The sequence below is a fragment of the Eubalaena glacialis genome, chromosome 8 (genome assembly GCF_028564815.1).
Source record: "Eubalaena glacialis isolate mEubGla1 chromosome 8, mEubGla1.1.hap2.+ XY, whole genome shotgun sequence".
Lineage (NCBI taxonomy): Eukaryota > Metazoa > Chordata > Mammalia > Artiodactyla > Balaenidae > Eubalaena > Eubalaena glacialis.
The window spans coordinates 10,456,103-10,475,805 of NC_083723.1; the positions used below are offsets into that span (position 1 = coordinate 10,456,103).

The 19,703-nt window shown below is 41.3% G+C and overlaps 2 protein-coding genes across 3 annotated transcripts in view; one reads left to right on the forward strand and one right to left on the reverse strand.

Moving 5' to 3' along the window:
- BLVRA (biliverdin reductase A) overlaps positions 1 to 13,841 on the reverse strand; it is a 57,441-nt gene extending 43,600 nt beyond the window's left edge. Inside the window, exon 1 of one of the 2 annotated variants that reach the window (XM_061198403.1) lies at positions 13,542 to 13,841. The gene's annotated coding sequence lies outside the window, so the exon portion shown is untranslated. Of the gene's footprint in view, positions 1 to 13,536 lie in introns of both variants that reach the window. The other variant, XM_061198404.1, reaches the window with a different exon arrangement.
- Positions 1 to 19,703, forward strand: part of LOC133096744 (cytochrome c oxidase assembly factor 1 homolog) — a 194,063-nt gene that overhangs the window by 55,240 nt on the left and 119,120 nt on the right. The gene's annotated exons all lie outside the window — the stretch shown is intronic.

A 19,703-nucleotide genomic window follows, 5' to 3' on the forward strand; every position in this document is an offset into this window, starting at 1 on the left:
GCGAGCCACAACTACGGACGCCCGCGTGCCTAGAGCCCGTGCTCCGCAACAAGAGAAGCCACTGCAATGAGAAGCCCGTGCACCCCAGTGAAGAGTAGCCCCCGCTCGCCGCAACTAGAGAAAGCCCGTGTGCAGCAATGAAGACCCAATGCAGCCAAAAATAAAAATCAATAAAATAAAATAAATTTATATATATAAAAAAAAAGAATGATGCATTCCCCAAAGTCGGTGCTTGGAGAGGATAGCTTTGTGGCTGTCCTTTTTTCATGGGGACAAGCAAGGCAGTAAGAAATACATACTTCTTTTTCTCTCCTCGCTGAGTTTCCAAGGGACTTAAGTATGTTAAAAGATTGGGACTGACATACACACACTACTATATATAAAATAGATAATTAACAAGGACCTACTGTATAGCACAGGGAACTCTACTCAGTACTCTGTAATGGCCTATCTGGGAAAAGAATCTGAAAAAGAGGGGACAGATGCATGTGTGTAACTGGGTCACTTTGCTGTACAGCAGAAACTAACAACATTGTAAGTCATCTATACTCCAATAAAAATTAAAAAAAAAAAAACCCACCAGTTCAGTGGGCTACTCTGAAGCCTTAGCATTGAGGAGGAGGAAGGGAAGAGTAAACAAGCAAGCATGAGTCACAGGGAAAGAAAACGGGAAGATGATGGGAAACAGGAGAGAAGGAAAAGAAATAAGGAACTAGCGCGGAATAACAGGGGTTCCAAACATTAATGGACTCCTGGGGCTGCCTGTTGGAGACGTGCTTTTCTGGGTTCCACCCCCAGAGTTTCTACAGGGGAGGGAGGCTAAGAATGTGCATTTTCAGCAGGCATCCAGGAGATCGTGCTCAGATGGTCAGAGAGCCACTCTCAGAGCATCCCTAGAATTGAGAGTAGAACAGATGGGCCCCTAAGAATGAACTTTCTCATTCACTTTCAGAGCTGTTAGAATTGCCACTTTATTTTGACTAGGATGGTAGGTGGGTGCCCAGAGGGGACGGAGAAAGGTCTAAGGAAGCCGCTCTGGCTCTTCCACCTGGGGGGCTGTCCGGGAAGCCAACATAAAGGATGCTCCCGAGAAGCCGAGGAGGGGAAGGAGAGCCCTCCAGGGCCTCCGCGAAGGGAGGCTGAGGCAGCCTCCGTCCTTGGACCCGGCCCTGCATTTGATCCTATTCTCTTTCAAAACATAGGAAGGACTAGGCGTAGTGAAGTTAACCGTGACTAGCAATAGCGAAAATAACACCCATTTTTAAAAACCTCGACTCTTGGCAATCCTAAGATCACCTGGGCTGATCACTTGGGCTGTGTGTTGAAAACAACTCGTTTTCAGCAATTGCCCTCCCTCCTCCCTTCCCGTTCCTCCTTCCTGCTTTGACAGTGGGTCTCGTGACCCAACCTGGCCAGCACACATGCTGTCTTTCCTTTTGCCATCTGGAGCCTTTTCAAGTTTCCTGGAAAATCTGAGAAAAAGGAACTTGCTAGAAGCCAGACACTAAATAAAGCAGAGAGTGAGGACAAAGCGGGTGAGCTTTCTTCTCAGGTCCTGGGGAGTCAGTATGGGTGTGATGTCTTCTCGTGCATAAAATACCTCCGAAGGATAACCAGGACGCTGCCAACAAAGCCAGAACTAAGTCAAGGATGCACCTTGGGCAACAGTCTGGACTGCAGGGGCTCCTCAGAGGGCCTGGCCGGGCTGCCCGCCGTGCACAGATGCCCACTCCAACACTCTACCACGCCTTACTCATATTGTTAAGAATGTTAGTGGTGGGCTTCCCTGGTGGCGCAGTGGTTAAGAATCCACCTGCCAACGCAGGACACACGGGTTCGAGCCTTGGTCTGGGAAGATCCCACATGCTGCGGAGCAACTAAGCCCGTGTGCCACAACTACTAAGCCTATGCTCTAGAGCCCACGAGCCACAACTACTGAGCCTGCGTGCCACACCTACTGAAGCCCGTGCGCCTAGAGCCCGTGCTCCGCAACAAGAGAAGCCACCGCAATGAGAAGCCCGCACAGCGCAATGAAGAGTAGCCCCCGCTCGCCGCAACTAGAGAAAGCCCACGTGCAGCAACGAAGACCCAATGCAACCAAAAATAAATAAATAAATAAATAAATAAATTTATTTTTTTTAAAAAAAGAAAGAGACACGGGAAGAGCCATAGACAATATGTAACAAATGGGTCTGGCCGTGTCCTAATAAAACTTTAAAAAGAAAAGAATGTTAGTGTTAAGTGTCCCTTACATGTGGGTGGGGAAGTCAGATAACGAAATATGAGGAGGATGGTAACAGCTGTGAGACAGCTTGTGTCGGCTGCTTTATCTACATGAACCCTAATCCTTGAAACCCTGGCAAAAAGGCTAATATTAACTCCATTTTACAGATGAGGGATCTGAAGTTCAGGGTGGGTTAAAGCACTTGGCCTTACAGTCACGGTGTTGTGGCCCTGTGCTGTAACTTCCAGCTTCCTGGCTATGGCGCCAAACCCAGACTGCCCCAGAGACCTTTCCAGGGCTGTCTTACACACACCCAGAGAGCTTTTATGATAAATAAAAGACCTGGGGTTTTGGTCTGGCTTCAGTCATGGACTAGCCAAGTGACCACAGCCAAAAAGGTTCTCCACGTGTAGGCTGAATGGCTGGACTTCATCTCTAAGGTCTGTTCCAGCTCTAAAATGCTCTCTGATTCCCAGAAAAGGAAAATCTGGTGACTCTTAAAACAGTGCTCAACCTCAGTTGTGAAATGACTTTACCTAGATGCTCTGTCAGACTGACAGAGATCAAAACATTTGCCACATGTTGGTCAAATATCTCTGATTTTTTTTTGGCCTTGCCGCACAGCTTAGTCCCCCAACCAGGGATTGAACCCAGGCCCCGGCAGTGAAAGCTCAGAGTCCTAACCACTGGACCACCAGGGAACTCCTACCTATTACTGGGGAACTATAGGTAGGTATCATCTCTACAGACGGCAGTTTAGCAACATCTATTAAAATCCCAAATGTGAGCAAGCGAATTCTGACCTAGCAATTCCACTGCTTCCCGTTTTTCTTTTTTAATTAAAAATTTGTTTTTCAAGATTTAACCTTTTTATTGCAGTACAGTTAATTTACAATGTTGTGTTAGTTTCAGGTATAAAGCAAAGTGATTTAGTTATAAATACACATATATGTACATATTATATATATATTATACATATATGTGACATATATATAACAGCCAAGACACGGAAGCAACCTAAACATTCATCAACAGATGAATGGATAAAGAAGATGTGGTACATATATACACAATGGAATATTACTCAGCCATAAAAAAGAAAGAAATAATGCCATTTGCAGCAACATGGATGGACCTAGAGATGATCATACTAAGTGAAGTAAGTCAGACAGAGAAAGACAAATATCATAAGATATCACACTTATATGTGGAATCTAAAATATGATATAAATGAACTAATTTACAAAGAAATAGACTCACGGACACAGAAAACAAACTTACGGTTACCAAAGGGGAAATGGGTGGGGAGGGATAAATGAGGAGTTTGGGATCAACAGATACACACTCCTATATGTAAAATAGATAACCAAGGACCTCCTGTAGAGCACAGGGAACTCTTGATATATTCAGTATCTTGTAATAACCACTGCTTTCCAATTCTGTCTCCAGTCCCCACAGGAGAAATCACTAAATTGCCCTGAGTCCTTTGTTCTTGTGGAAACATTACTGCTGCTTGCCTTCCCTTTCCAATAAGAACTTCCAGAAAAGCTTTCCTATAAAAAGCCAATAAAACATTACTTATGAACTTTACTACCTTTCCCACAGAATCTGGGGAAAGCGAAACAAAACCAAACCAATTTGCAGAGATGCACATGGATGAGAAAGGACCCCACCTAGAAACCTTACCACCTTAGGCACCAGCAGTCAAATTACCAAGGGTGAATTGCATTATTACTTATAAAGCACGTTCAACAGGGGTATCCTGGCCAGGATTCTTTCCATACTCCTCCTTCTCCAGCTTTCAACTTCCCTTGTAATAAGATGGCACTGTCGTGGTAGGCAGCAACCCCAGGCCACCTTTCAGCACCCTCCCTGCCCATCACACATCTCTCCCTTCCCATCACACATCTCTCCCTTCCTCCCCACTGTCCTGCCAAGACCCATTAAAGTCTGAACAGAACCCAGGGAGAACTTTATTCTACATTTAATACATTCTAAAAGATCTAAGACCTAACCCTATAACAAGAAGATTTACTTTTTTCCCCTGTACTCTAGTGTATTTTATTTTTATTTATTTATTTTTATTGGTGTAGAGTTGATTTACAATGTTGTGTTTGTTTCAGGTGTACAGCAAAGTGGTTCAGTTATACACGTACAAATATTCATTCTCTTTTCGATTCTTTACCCATATAGGTTATTACAAAATACTGCGTGGAGTTCCCTGTGCTGTACAGTAGGCCCTTGTTGGTTACCTATTTTATATATAGTAGTGCGTGTATGTTAATCCCAAACTCCTAACTTATCCCTCCCCCAACATTTCCCCTTTGGTAACCGTTAAGTTTGTTTTAGCAATTTGTGAGTCTGTTTCTGTTTTATAAATAAGTTCATTTGTATCATTTTTAAATTAGATTCCACTCATGAGTGATACCATATAATATTTGTCTTTCTCTGTCTGACTAACTTCACTTTGTATGATAATCTCTAGGTCCATCCATGTTGCTGCAAATGGCATTATTTTGTTCTTTTTAATGGCTGAGTAATATTCCATTGTATATATGTACCACATCTTCTTTATCCATTCCTCCGTTGGTAGACATTTAGGTTGCTTCTATGTCTTGGCTATTGTAAATAGTGCTGCAATAAACATTGGGGTGCAAGAAGATTTACTTTTGTTTGTTTTTTATTTCAAGGGTTTAATATTTTTAACAATATTGAAAATATTTTTAATAATATTTAAAAGCCTAAAAGGCTCTAAGTTTCTGACTTTTAGTATTATGTTTAGAAAGACTTACATATACATTTTAATTTTCACTTAGATTTTTAACTTTTTTCCCCTTTATTTATATGTTTAGTTTTAATCAATCTAAATTATATTTTGGTATATGGCATGAGATAAGACTCTCCTGTAATCTTCCCAAATAGTTGAGTTGTTCTCACATCATTTATTGACTCTTTCATTCTTTCCCCCAATGGCTCATACTTAAATTCTTATGCATATGGTTATTCTTTCTTTCACCTTCTGGGCTGTGCCACTGACCCAGATTCCCATGCCTATAATATGTTGTTTACCTAACTGTGGCTTTACAATATGTTTTGCTATCTGGTAGTTCAAGTTCTCTCACTAACTTGTTCAGTATTCTTATCTAGTCTTGCTCGCTCAGACTTCTAGATGAAGTTTAGAACGGCTCTGTCAAGTTACAAAAAAAAAAAAATTCCATAGGAATTGTGCCTATGATTGTATCAAATTTGTAAATTAAATAGGATTGCTCATTCAGCCTTCCCACCCAGGAATATATGGTATGCCTCTCTAGCGGAAGCCACTTAAAGAAAAGAGAAGAATCTCAAGTTAGTTCCTGAATTACTGCATAATTACAAACAACAGCTCAGGCTGCGGTGGTTCACTAGAAAGTTAAAGGAAAAAAGTCAACACTTTTGCATAAATAACCTGCTTAAAGCGTTTTCAAATAGGTTTCTCCTTCCCCAGTATCTCCTGCAGCAGACAAGCTACCCTCTGGGAAATGGACCTAGAGATTATCATACTAAGTGAAGTAAGTTCAAAAGAGAAAGACAAATACCATACGATATCACTTATATGTGGAATCTAAAGTGTGACACAAATGAACTTATCCACGAAATAGAAACAGACTCACAGACATAGAGAACAGACTTGTGGTTCCCAAGGGGAAGAGGGTGTAGGGGAGGGATGGATTGGGAGTTTGGGGTTAGCAGATGCAAACTAGTATATATGGAATGGATAAACAACACAGTGCTACTGTACAGGGAACTATATTCGATATCCTGTGATAAACCATAATGGAAAAGAATATGAAAAAGAATGTGTATACATGTATAACTAAACCACTCTGCTGTACAGTTGAAATTAACACAACATTGTAAATCAAGTATATTTCAATAAAATAAATTTTTTTTAAAAAAGAGACTAGTTCTAGACCTGGCCTGGGTACCCACTAGCTCTGTGACAGAGGCCAGGGCACATGGTCTCTGAGCAACTTGGTTCCTGCACCTTGAAAAAGCTGGGGGTCGCGGGGAAGAGCTCAGACAAAATTAAATGACCCCTACACACTCTTCCAGTGCTGATGTGCCATAAATTCTAACTCACTTCTATTATTTTGTTCTCCTTTGCTTTAGCTTTCTTCCATGTTTGGCTTGGTTAACTGGAGGTTATTAGCTTCTCTTCTGGTTCTCTCAGGGGCAGACAGACACACGTGAACTAGGACAAAGCTCAGGTTATCAGAGCTAGTAAAGCTGCTGCCCTGAGACGCCAGGCACAACAGTGCTGAACAGGTAAAGCTTTCCTTGGCACTCTCTCCAAACAGAAGCCACTGTCCTTCCCACCCCAACTTTCAGGCCCCTCCCACCTGCTCCATGTTCCTCCTCGTGGCCGTTTCAAAACCTTTTGCCTTTTACTGAGAGTGATCTTGATGTAACAGAAGAGAAATGTTATACCAGGAGTCAAAGCACTCTTACTAAGGAATGAACATCTGGTATCCTGTATTTAGGCTTACCAGGGTGTGTCCATTCTTTAAAAGAGCAGCTTTTTAACTCAAATAATTGCAAACAATGCAACTGGAGTGCAACTAAATTTTAAAAGTGGGGTGAGACCAGGACATTCCAGGGGGGCCCATACGTGTCGTTAGGCACTGATCCCCCAGAAAGTCCAGGTCAAAACCTTGGTCTCCTACTGCTGAAAGACTAGTTCTTTCCGGCCAAGCGCTTTTGGAAACGACAAACTGCTGGAACATCCGAGCACAGCACAAATGACAAGTGTGTGTGGTGGGGGCCAAAGGAATTTAAATCTTCCACCCAGAAGGAATCCCTGTAAATGTAACTTTTGTCTTTAACAATTTAAAAGCTCGCTAGAAAGAATGTATTTTTTTTCCTTAGCAGATAAGTCAAGATTTTTTTTTATAAGCAAGATTTCACAGTGTGTTACTTGTGACCTTGATGTTAATTGCATAAATCATGTTATGCTCTACACTGAGCATATGATGCTTTTCTGCTGTTTTGTGCCTATTTTGTTTTCCTATGCAGCTTTCTTCCAGCTTTATAGAGATGTAATTGACAGATAACATCCTATAAGTTTAAGCTGTACCTATGATAATTTGATACATGTATATATTTCTCATGCATTTTTTTTTAAGACCCTGCAAATTCTCAGATATCAGGTGAGAAACTATAAGGCCTTTTCAAACTCTGAGGTATTATGATGTGGTTTCTGTGATGATTAAAAAAAAGTAAACAGTTAAGCTACAAGAAAAATTGTTCTGTACAAGATATACAGAAAATATCCAACTATTTATTCAGGCACCAGCAAAGATATGTTTTATAATAGTGTACCAAACAGCACAATTGAGTTGGAATATGCAGGATTAAGAAGTTTAAAGAAATCCTGCAGTAAATTTGACCAAAATGGCAACATAGAAGGCTCCTGAGCTCCCCTTCTGCCACAGATACACTGAATGTACAGCTACACTGGGAGCAATCCCTTCTGAAAGAGATCCAGAAACTAGCTCAGCGACTCCTACACATCTGGTGAATGAGAAAATATCCACGTCAAAACAGGTAAGAAAGGCTGAGCCAAACAAAAAGGTCCTACTGTATAGCACAGGGAACTATATTTAATATCCTGTGATAAATCATAATGGAAAAGAATACATAAAAAAAGAATGTATATGTATGTATAACTGAATCACTTTGCTGTACAGCAGAAATCAACAAAACATTGTAAATCAACTATACTTCAATTAAAAAAAGATCTTTACAATGAAAACTGTAAGACATGAATGAAAGAAATCGAAAAAGACCCAAATAAATGAAAAGATATTCTGTGCTCATGGATTGGAAGAATTAATATTATTAAAATGTCCATACTACCCTAAGTGATCTACAGATTCAAGGCAATCCTTATCAAAATTCCAATGGTATTCTTCACAGAAATAGAAAAAGCAATCCTAAAGTTTGTATGGCGCCACCTAAGATCTGAAACTGTAAATCTAGAAGAATACATAAAGGGTGAGCTCCTTCACATTGGTCTTGGCAATGATTTTTTTGGATTTGACACCAAAAGCAAAGACAACAAAAATAAAAATAAACAAGTTGGACTACATGAAAGTAAAAAGCTTCTGCACAGCAAAGGAAGCCATGGAATGGGAGAAAATATTTGCAAACCACATATCTGATAAGGGGTTACTATCCAAAATATACAAGGTACTCATACAACTCAATGGCAAAAACCACAAATGGTCCAATTTTAAAATGCACAGAGGGACTTCCCTGGCGGTCCAGTGCTTAAGACTCTGCACTTCCACTGCAGGGGGCATGGGTTCGATCCCTGGTCGGGGAACTAGGATCCCACATGCCGCGCACTGCGGCCAAAAAAATTTTTTAAAAAATGGGCGGAGAAACTTAATAAGCATTCTTCCAAAGAATACATACAAAGGGTCAACAGGTACACGAAAAGGTTTTCAGCATTCAACATCATTAATCATGAGGGAAACTGAAATCAAAACCATAAAGACAAATCACCTCACATGTTAGGATGGCTATTATCAAAAAGAAAAGAGATAACAAATGCTGGTGAGGGTGTAGAAAAAAGGGAACCTTTGTGCACTGTTGATGGGAATGTAAACTGGTATAGCCACTATGGAAAACAGCATGGAGATTCCTCAAAAAATTAAAAATAGAACTACTGTATGATCCAGCAATCCCACTTCTGGGTATATATCCAAAGGGAACAAAATAATTATCTTGAAGAGATGTATATGTACTCCCATGTTCACTGCAGCATTATGACAACAGCCAAGACCCGGAAACAACCTAAGAGTTGACGGATGAAAGGATAAAGAAAATGTAATCCATATACAGTCAGCCCTCCATATCTGAGGATGTGAAATCCACAGATAGGGAGAACCAACTATATTCATTGTACTATACCATTTTATATAAGGGACTTGAGCATCCAAGGATTTTGGTATCCACGGGGGCTCCTGGAACCAATCCCCTGCAGATACCAAGGGATGACAATATATGGAATATTATTCAGCCTTAAAAAGAAGGAAATCTTGTCATTTTTGACAACATAGGTGAACTCTGATGGCATTATGCTAAGTGAAATAAGCCAGGCAGAGAAAGACAAATACTGCATGGTATCACTTATATGTGGAATGTAAAAGAAAAAAAAACCCCACCAAACTCACAGAAACAGAGATTAGAAAAGTGGTTCCCAGGGGCTGGGGTATAGGGGAAATAGGAAGAGGTTGATAAAAGGGCACAAATTTTTAGTTACAAAATGAATAAGGTCTGAGGATCTAATGGTAACTATAGTTGATAACACTGTCTTGAATAACTGAAATCTGCTGAGAGTAGAACCTAAATGTTCTCACCAAAACCAAAACCAGTAAACATGTGTGTTCATTTACTCGGAGAGAATACTTTCCTAATGTATCTGTATATCAAATCATCACACAGTATACTTTATCTCAGAATTTTTTGGTCAATTATACCTCAATAAAGCTGGGAAAAAAAAATCCTGTAGTAGCTAAAACAGCATGACTTGACCTTACTGCTTGAAACAGAGTCAGAGGTCAGAAGCAGCAGCGGCCTCCGTTGTGTTATATGTTTTAATTTTCAAAAACATTTTTTGCCTATCTCCTTTTCCTCCCCTGGTAACCCTTAAGAGTCGGAGCCCTCAAACTTTCATTCTACAGAGGCAGAAGACTTTAGATCACATGATACTGGTGGTTCTGCTGGCTCTCCATCTGCCCTGCTCCCACCCCCTCGGGAGCTGGCTGACCTTCCCAGGCTGCATCACCTGGGTTGCTTCACCCTCCAGCTTCCACTAGCGACTGGCCAGAGGAGGAGATCCGTGGGTACAGGAGGGGAAAGGTGTAACAGAGAAGAACAAACCTGACTCCATACTGGATCTACTCCTTTAGCGCTCACCTTTGCACTCAGCTGCCTGTGCTTCGTTTTGCTGGCTCTACTTCTTTGTAAAAGAATGTTGCCTACAGCCTGAAATATACATGATAACACATTCTCACGGCTCTGCCTCCCAGGCTTGACCTTTAAATGTATAACAATTTTCATTCATACAGAGATAAAAAGTTGCACAACAGAGAATCACATTGTCTTGTTGGAGGTTTACAGCAGACCTCCCTGGACAGCTGCAAGTACATCCCCTTCCCGGTCTGGCCCACCAAGAAGTTCGCAACAACCTGCCACACCCCCTCCCCTCTGAAGCCTGAATTCTAACTTGGGGGTAAGATGGTTCTTTGGGACGCAAGTCCACCATCTTCTCTGTCTGCTGGCTTTCCAAAAAAAGCTGCTATTCCTTGCCCCAACACTTTCTCTCTCAATTTAGTGGCCTGTCATGTGGCTGAGCAGTACGAACTTGGACTCGTAACAAAGGGAGAGGCTGGTGAACTTACCCGCCATCTGCTGGGCTGCTGCTCTGACAGCGGCCGCTTTCTGCCAGGGCCACAGCAGCCCTGGAGGGCGGCTCCTCCTCCAGTGCTCCAACCCACCCACCCGGCCCCCACTTCCAAGCTCTGGTATCCCAGTCCCTTCCCTGCCCCTTCCGGCCAGGGTGGGGATGGCACCCCGCCAGCCGTCCTCCCCGGGTGTCGCACTGTCATTTGCTGGTTCCCCAAATCCTACCCCCTCTTCTATGGAGTCCCCTCAAAAGTGTCTTGCATTTTTGTGGTTTTTTCCTGTTTCCATCCTAACTGATATACTTGCCCACCAAAATCTCACCGTAAGTGGATCGTACAGCCAGGACTAAACAGCTTCCTTAGCTTAAGCTATGCCTCTCTTTCGATCTCCGTCCTTCTCCTACGTGCAAACTGGAATATGAACCTCTTTAGTGCACGTCATGAGTAATTTAGCAATTTCCGTTAACCCAAGTGGTCTCAACCAACACTGCTGATTGTCATGATGAGAAGCAGCGGGGGGGTGAGCCAGCATGCTGCTAAACCTCTTCTAATACACGGGACGGCCCTCCCCCAACAAAGAGTTATCCAGCCCCAAATATCAACAGTGCCAAGGATGAGAAACCCTGGATTACTCCTCATGCGGAATGAACCACAGCTGTGACTTTCCTCCTCTCCGAAATGCTCTCAGATGCCTATAACCACTGCCCCAAAGCCAGGCCCCTGGCAGAAGTACGGGAGAAGGATTAGGGAGATGGTGATCTTCTCGGATGGGGCCAGGTGCTGGCCTGAGAGGTCCAAAGTTTAAGGTAAAAGTGACCCTTGCCCCCAGACTGGATTTTCCTTTCTTGGAGGGAGCTGATACTTTGGGGCCTACCAAGGAAAATAAAATGGCTACATGGGGCAAAGGTCTGGAAATATACACATCAAAATCTTAACTGCAATTACGTCTCTGAGTGGTGACATTTTTAGTGATTTTGTTTCTTTTTGCTTATCTATATATTTTAAATTTTGCTATAAAGGTAAGTTAACATTTATATTTTCATTCAAAACTCTAAAAAAAGTTATAAATTATGCCATATTCACTGACTCCGTCCCTCCCAGCCCCAGTTCCTCAAATGAGTAGACTTTCACATGGCAATATATCAGGGTGCTCTAATAATGAAGTACAGAAAATTGTCTTTCCAGCTAATTATAAGGAATGGCTCTACTTTCTCCAAGGCCATTCATATTTGAGGAATGAATGAATGAAGTATGTTTCAAACAACAGGAACAATGCAAATGACCAAGTTTACTTCCCTAGAGACAAATTTGAGACTCAGCTAGAAAAACAATATAGACCTGCAATGTCCTATAAGGCAGCCACTAGACACACACTTTTTTAAAATTGAAGTAGTATAGTGGATTTACAATGTTGTGCCAGTCTCTGCTATACAGCAAAGTGACTCAGTTATACACATAAGTACATTCCTTTTCTAAATATTCTTTTCCATTATGGTTTATCCCGGGAGACTGGATATAGTTCCCTGTGCTGTACAGTAGGACCTTGTTGTTTATCCATTCTAACTGTAATAGTTTGCATCTACCAGCCCCAAAATCCCAGTCCAACCCTCTCCCTCCCCGTCCCCCTTGGCAACTATAAGTCTGATCTCTATGTCTGTGAATCTATTTCCGTTTTGTAGGTAGGTTCATTCGTGTCATATTTTAGATTCCACATATAAGTGATATCATATGGTATTTGTCTTTCTCTTTCTGACTTACTTCACTTTGTATAATAGTCTCTAGTTGCACCCATGTTGCTGCAAATGGCATTATTTCACTCTTTTTTATGGCTGAGTAGTATTCCATTGTATATATGCACCGCATCTTCTTTATCCATTCACCTGTCGATTGACATTTAGGTTGCTCCCATGTTTTGGCTATTGTAAATAATGCTGCTATGAACATGGGGTGCACATATCTTTTTGAATTATAGTTTTGTCCCGGTATGTGCCCAGGAGTGGGACTGCTGGATCATATGATAATTCTATTTTTAGTTCTCTGAGGAACCTCCATATTGTTTTCCATATAGACACACACTATTTAAATGTAAATTAATTAAATACAGAACATTTCCATTTTCACAGCAAGTTCACACTTTATTTTTTCCCCTGGACTTATTTTCTGTCTTACATTATCTCTGCTCCCAATATCTGGCTACATTTATTCTATGTTGACTTGTTACTATTCTACGTGATTTTGTTGCAAACTACCTTAGTTCCTTTGTGGAACAATTCAGGGTTATCAGTACTTTGAAATAGCTGTGTCTAGATAACCCTGTTGTTGCTGGGAGCTCAGCCTTAGTTTTTTTTTTAAGAGTGCACTTAATTCATGTAACCCTCAGAACAACATCTGACATAATAAGAGTTTCCAGTTTCCAAAGAGGAGAGTGCGGCCAGGAGAGCTTAAGGGACCTACGCAGGGTTCCTACCGAGGAGCTGAACCCCAGCGCGGCGGGTCCCCGGATTCCCTTCCGGCCGAGCCCTCGACACCCCTCGACACCCGCCCGCAGCAGGAGCCGAATACCTCTGCATAAAAACCGAAACCATCACCATTTTACAAATGAAACATAGATGTAATGTTTTTAATAGTTGGTCTTTGTTTACTTGAGACAGGCCCTCCCTGGGGAGCACGTCGGGATCCCGGGCCAGCGGAGCCTCCAGAAAGCCAGCTCCGCGCCGGGCCCGGGCGGGGCGAGGTGGGCGGCGCCGAGGGCTCGCGGGCCCGGCAGCGGGGCGGGCGCCGGGTCTCCCACTAGCATCACTTTTCAGGCTCCTGCTTGAGGGTTTTAGAAAAGCCCGACGCGACCCAGATCCCCCCGCGCACCTTACCTGCCGCTGGGCACAAAGCTCGAGCTCTCCAAGCCGCCTCCGGGCTCCGTGCCACCACCCTGAGCAGCCGGGCAGAAGCGCGGCTGGGATTGGCTGCCCGGCTACGGGACTCGGGGGCGCGGGGGGAGGGGAGCCGGGGAAGGAGGAGGAGAAACGGGGCGGGGGAGTGGGGTGAGGGGAGGGGTCCCGCCTTCCGCCTGCTCCGGGAACTACACGGCCCCAGCACTCTGCTTGCGTACGGAACCCGCAGGACTGGCTGTGAACGTGTCCGGGCAGTGTCTGCAACCCAGCTCCTGCCCTGTCCCTGCGCGAGTGGGCCGAGGGCGCGCGTTCACGGGGGAGGAGGAGCCCTAGGCCCGTGCTCCCGGGCCTGTAGAGGCGTCTAGGGCTGTGCTCGGTGTGCCCTGTCCGCTAGTGGTGCGCATCGCAGCCCAGTCCTCCGGCCCCACTGACACCACGTGGAACCCGCTAGATCCTTTTTGGGTTAGTAGCCCCGGCCCTGGTGGAACAGGCAGGGAAGCCTCTCTCTCTCTCTGTCTCTCTCTCTCTCTGTCTCTCTCTCTCTCCCCGCCCCCCCCCCCCCCCCGTAGAATACACATAACATAAAATTTCCATCTTAACCATTTTTTAAGTGTACAGTTCAGTGGTATCAAATACGTTCACATCCTTGTGCAAAAATCACCTCTGCCCATCCCCGTAACTGTTTTCATCTTGTGAAATTGAAGCTCTATCCCCATTAAACAATAACTCCCCGTTATTCCTTGCCCCCAGCCCCTGGTAACCACCAGTCTACTTTCTGTCTTTATGATTTTGACTATTCTAAGTACCTCATATAAGTGGGGTCATGCAGTATGTATCTTTTTCTGACTGGGTAATTTCATTTAGCATAATGTCCCCAAGGTTCATCCATGTTGAAAACATACTGCAGAATCTCTTTCCTTTTTAAGACTGAACAATATTCCATTGTATGTATATCCACATTTTGCTTATCCGTTCATCCACTGATGGACACTTGAGCTGCTTCCACAGTTTAGTTATTACGAATAATACTGCTATGAACATGGGTGTACAAATATCTCTTTGAGACCCTACTTTCGGGGTGTATGCGCAGAAGTGGAATTGCTGGATCATATAGTAATTCTATCTTTAATGACTTGAGGAAACACCATACTGTTTTCCATAGTGACTGTACCAATTTCCACCAGTAGTACACCAGGGTCCCAATTTCTCCATGTCCTTGCAAACACTCATATTCTATTTTTTTGATAGTAGCCATCCTAATAGGTGTAAGGTGGTATCTCATTGCAGTTTTGATTTGCATTTCCCTAATGATTGGTGATGTTGAGCATCTTTTCATGTGCTTGTTAGCCATTTGTATCTTTTCTTTGGAGAAATATCTATTCAAGTCTTTTGCTCATTTTGAATCAGGTTGTTAAGTTTTGTTGTTAAGTTTTAAGAGTTCTCTATATATTCTGGATATTAATCTTTTGTCAGATATATGATTTGCAAATATTTTCTCCCATTGTATGGGTTGCCTTTTTACTCTGTTGATGCACAAAATTTTTAAATTTTCATGAAGTCCAGTTTGTCTATTTTTCCTATTGTTACCTGTGCCTTTGGTGTCATGTCCAAGAAATCATTACTAAATCCAATGTCATGAAATGTTTTCTTCTATTGTTTTAGGTCTTACATTTAGGTCCTTGATCCGTTTTGAGCTAATTTTTGTATATGATTCTTTTTTATTTTTGGCTGCACCACACAGCATGCAGGATTAGTTCCCCCTGCAGAGGAAGCATGGAGTCCTAACCACTGGACCACCAGGGAGTTCCCTATGATTCTTTTTCATTGTGGATAAGCAGTTTTTCCAGCAACAATTGTTGAATAGGCTGTCCTTTCCCCATTGAATGGCCTTGGCTCCATTGCGAAAAATCATTTGACCACATTCAGGGGGTTATTTTTCGGTTCCCTATTCTATTCCATTGGTCAATATCTCTGTCTTTATGCCAGTACCACACCGTTTTGATTACTGTAGCTTTGTAATAAGTTTTGAAATCAGGAAATCAGGGGTAAAGTTCTCCACTTTAGCTCCTTTTCAAGATTGTTTTGACAATTTGGGGTCCCTTGAAATTCCATATGAGTTTTAGGGTGTGTTTTTCTATTTCTGCAAAAAACATTGTTGGAATTTTCACATGGATTGCTTTGAATCTGTAGATTACTTTGGGTATTACTGACATTTTAACAATATTAAGTCTTTCACTCCATGAACATGGGATGCTTTTCCATTTATTTGTCTTCTTTAATTTCTTTCAGTCTACTGCCATCCCACCCTGAATGCACCCGATCTCATCTAATTTCTTTCAGCAATGTTTTGTGTTTTGTAGTTTTCATTGTACAAATCTTTCACCTCCTTGGTTAAGTTAATTCCTTAGTAATTTATTCAGTTTGATGGTGTTATATATAGACTTGTTTTTGTTATTTCTTTTCAGATAGCTCATTGTCAGTGTATAAAAATGCAACTGATTTTTGTGTGTTGGCTTTATAACTTGCTACCTTGCTGAAAATTGATTAGTTCTAACAGTATTTTTTTTGTGGATTTGGGTTTTCTATATATTAGATCATATAATCCATGAACAGAAATAACTTTACTTCTTCCTTTCCAATTTGGATGACTTTTATTTCTTTTTTTTTTTGCTTAATTGCACTGTCTAGAATTCCAGTATTGTGTTGAATTGAAGTGGTGAAAGTGGGCACTCTTGCCTTTTTCCTGGTCTTAGAGGAAAAGCTTTCAGTCTTTCACTATTGAGTCTGATGTTCACTGTGAGTTCTTCATAAATGCCTTTTATTATGATGAGGTAGTTTTCTTTTATTCTAGTTTGTTGAGTATTTTTATCATGAAAAGATGTTGAATTTTTCAAATGCTTTTCCTGCATCAATTGGAGTGATCATGTGGTTTTTCCCCTTCATTACATTGATTGATTTTCATATGTTGAACCATTCCACTTGGTTATGGTGTATAATCCTTTCAATATGCTGCTGAATTCTGTTTTCCTAGTATTTTGGTGAGCATTTCTGCAACAGTGTTTATAAGGGATATTGATCTGTAGTTTTCTTTTTTTAGGGTGCCTTTGTCTATCTTTGTTATCAGGGTAATAATGGGCTAATAGTTAGGGAGTATTCCCTCCTTTTCTTTCTTTCTTTTGTTCTTTTCTTTTTTTTGCAAATTTGAGAAGAATTAGTATTCTTCTTTAAATGTTGGTAGGATTCACCAGTGAAGCCATCAGGTCCAGGACATTTCTTCGTGGGGAGAGTTTTTATTACTGATTCAATCTCCTTACTAGTTACAGGTCTTTTCAGACTTTCTATTTCTTCATGATTTAGTCTTGGGAGGTTTTGTGTTTCTAGGAATTTGTCCATTTCATTTAGGTTCTCCAATTTGTTGTTGTACAAGTGTTCATAGTACTCTCTTACAATCCTTTTTATTTCTGTAGAATCAGTAGTAATGTCACTACTTTCATTTCTGATTTTAGTAGTTTGAGTCTTTTCTCTCTTTTTCTTAGTCCATGTAGCTAAAGGTTTGCCAATTTTGCTGATCTTTTCAAAGAACTAACTTTTGGTGTCACTGATTTTCTCTATTGTTTTTTTTTTTTTTTTAATAAATTTATTTATTTATTTATTTTTGGCTGTGTTGGGTCTTCGTTTCTGTGCGAGGGCTTTCTCCAGTTGCGGTGAGCGGGGGCCACTCTTCATCGCGGTTCGCGGGCCTCTCACTGTCGCGGCCTGTCTTGTTGCGGAGCACAGGCTCCAGACGCGCAGGCTCAGTAGTTGTGGCTCACGGGCTTAGTTGCTCCGCGGCATGCGGGATCTTCCCAGACCAGGGCTTGAACCCGTGTCCCCTGCATTGGCAGGCAGATTCCCAACCACTGTGCCACCAGGGAAGCCCTCTCTATTGTTTTTATATTCTCTATTTCATCTATCTCTGCTCTAATCTTTATTGTTTCCTCTTTTCTGCTAGCTTTGAGTTTGTTCTTCTTTTTCCAGTTCCTTTGGTTGTAAAGTTAGGTTGCTGATTGGAAATCTTTCTTGTTTTTAATGTAAGCATTTATAGCTATAATTTTCCCCCTTAGCACTGCTTTTGCTGAGTCCCATAAGTTATGGTATGTAATGTTTTCATTTTTATTCATCTCTAAGTATTTGCTAATTTCCCTTATATTTTCTTTTTTGTTCCATTGGGTGTTTAAATGTATATTGTTTAATTTCCACAATTTTGTGAATTTTCCAGTTTTCTTTTTTTATTGATTTCTAACTACGTCCATTGTGGTCAGAGAAGATACTTTGTATATCTACCTTTTCAAACCTACTGAGACTTAATTTGCAGCCTAACATATGGTCTATCCTGAAAAATGTCCAATGTGCACTTGAGAAGTCGTAGTCTGTTGTTGAGTAGAGTGTTCTGTGTATAACTATTAGATCAGTTGGTTTATTGTGTTAAGTCCTCTGTTTCCTTAGTTATATTCTGCCTTTTTTTTTAGCCATTATTGTGAGCAGGGTATTGAAATCTTCAACTATAGATATTGTTGTAGAACTGTCTATTTCTCCCTTCAATTTTGTCAGTTTATGCTTCATATATTTTGATGTTCTGTAACGAGGTGTGTATATGTTTATAATCATTAAATCTTCTTGCTTTACTGAATCTTTTATTAACATATAATGTCCTTTTTGTTACTTATAATCTTTTTTGATTTAAAGTCTATTTTGTTGATATTATTACAGCCATACCTGCTCTCTTTTGGTTACTATTTTCATGGACTATCTTTTCCCATTCTTTCACTTTCAACGTGTTTGTGTTTTTGGATCTCAACTGCATCTCCTGTTAACAGCATATAGTTGCATCATATTTTTTTTATCCATTCTGCCAATCTGGGTCTTTTGATTGGCGAGTTTAATCTATTTACATTGAAAGTAATTACTGATAATGAGGCTCTTTTGGGCTTGGGGAGGGGGGTTGTTTGTTTTTTTAATATTTATTTATTTGGCTGCATTGGGTCTTAGTTGCAGCACGTGGGATCTTCGTTGTGGCATGCGGGATCTTTCGTTGCAGCGTGAGGGCTTCTCTCTAGTTGTGGCACATGGGCTTCAGAGCACACGGGCCCAGTAGTTGCGGCACGCGGGCTCTCTAGTTGTGGTGCGCAGGCTCCAGAGTGTGTGGGCTCAGTAGTTGTGGCACATGGGCTTAGTTGCCCTGCGGCATGTGGGATATTAGTTCCCTGACCAGGGATTGACTGCGTTTCCCCTGCATTGGAAAGTGGATTCTTAACCACTGGACCACCAGGGAAGTCCCGAGGCTCTTTTCTTATTATGCTAGTTGTTTTCTATATGCCTTATAGCTTTTTTGTCTCTCATTTCCTGCATTACTATCTGTTTTTGTGTTTAGCTGATAGTGAAATGTTTAAATTCCTTTATCATTTCCTTTTATGTATAGAATATAGCTATTTTTTTTGTGGCTACCATGGGGATTACATTTAACATCCTAAAGTTATAACATTCTAATTTATACCAGCTTAACTTCAATAACATACAAAAACTCTGCTCCTTTACAGCTCTATCTCCACCTCTTTCAGTTGTTGATGTCGCAAAATTATATTTTTATACATTATGTGCCCCAAAACATAAACGAATAATTATTTTAAATCATGTAGAAAACAAAAAGTGCAGTTACAAACCATTGTTACAGTGATATAGCTTTTATGATTGCCCTTGTATTTCTCTTTACTGAGATCTTTATTTCTCCATACAGCTTTAAGTTACTGTCTGGTGTCCTCATTTCACCTTACAGGACTCCCTTGAGCATTTCTTGCAGGGCAGATCTAATGGTTACAAACTCCCTCAGTTTTTGTTTATCTGAGATTGTCTTGATTTCTTCCTCACTTTTGAAGATAGTGTTTGCCAGATTTAGGATTCTTATTGATACCTTTTTTTTCTTTTAGCACTTTGAACATATCAGCCCACTTCTGGCTTCCAAGTTTTCTGATGAGAATTTTTCTGATAATCTTTTTGACAATCCCTAGTATGTGATGATTTTCTTCTCTCTTGGCTGCTTTTAAGATTATCTCTTTGGCTTTTGTAAGTTTGATTATATGTATGTTGGTATGGATCTCTTGAGTT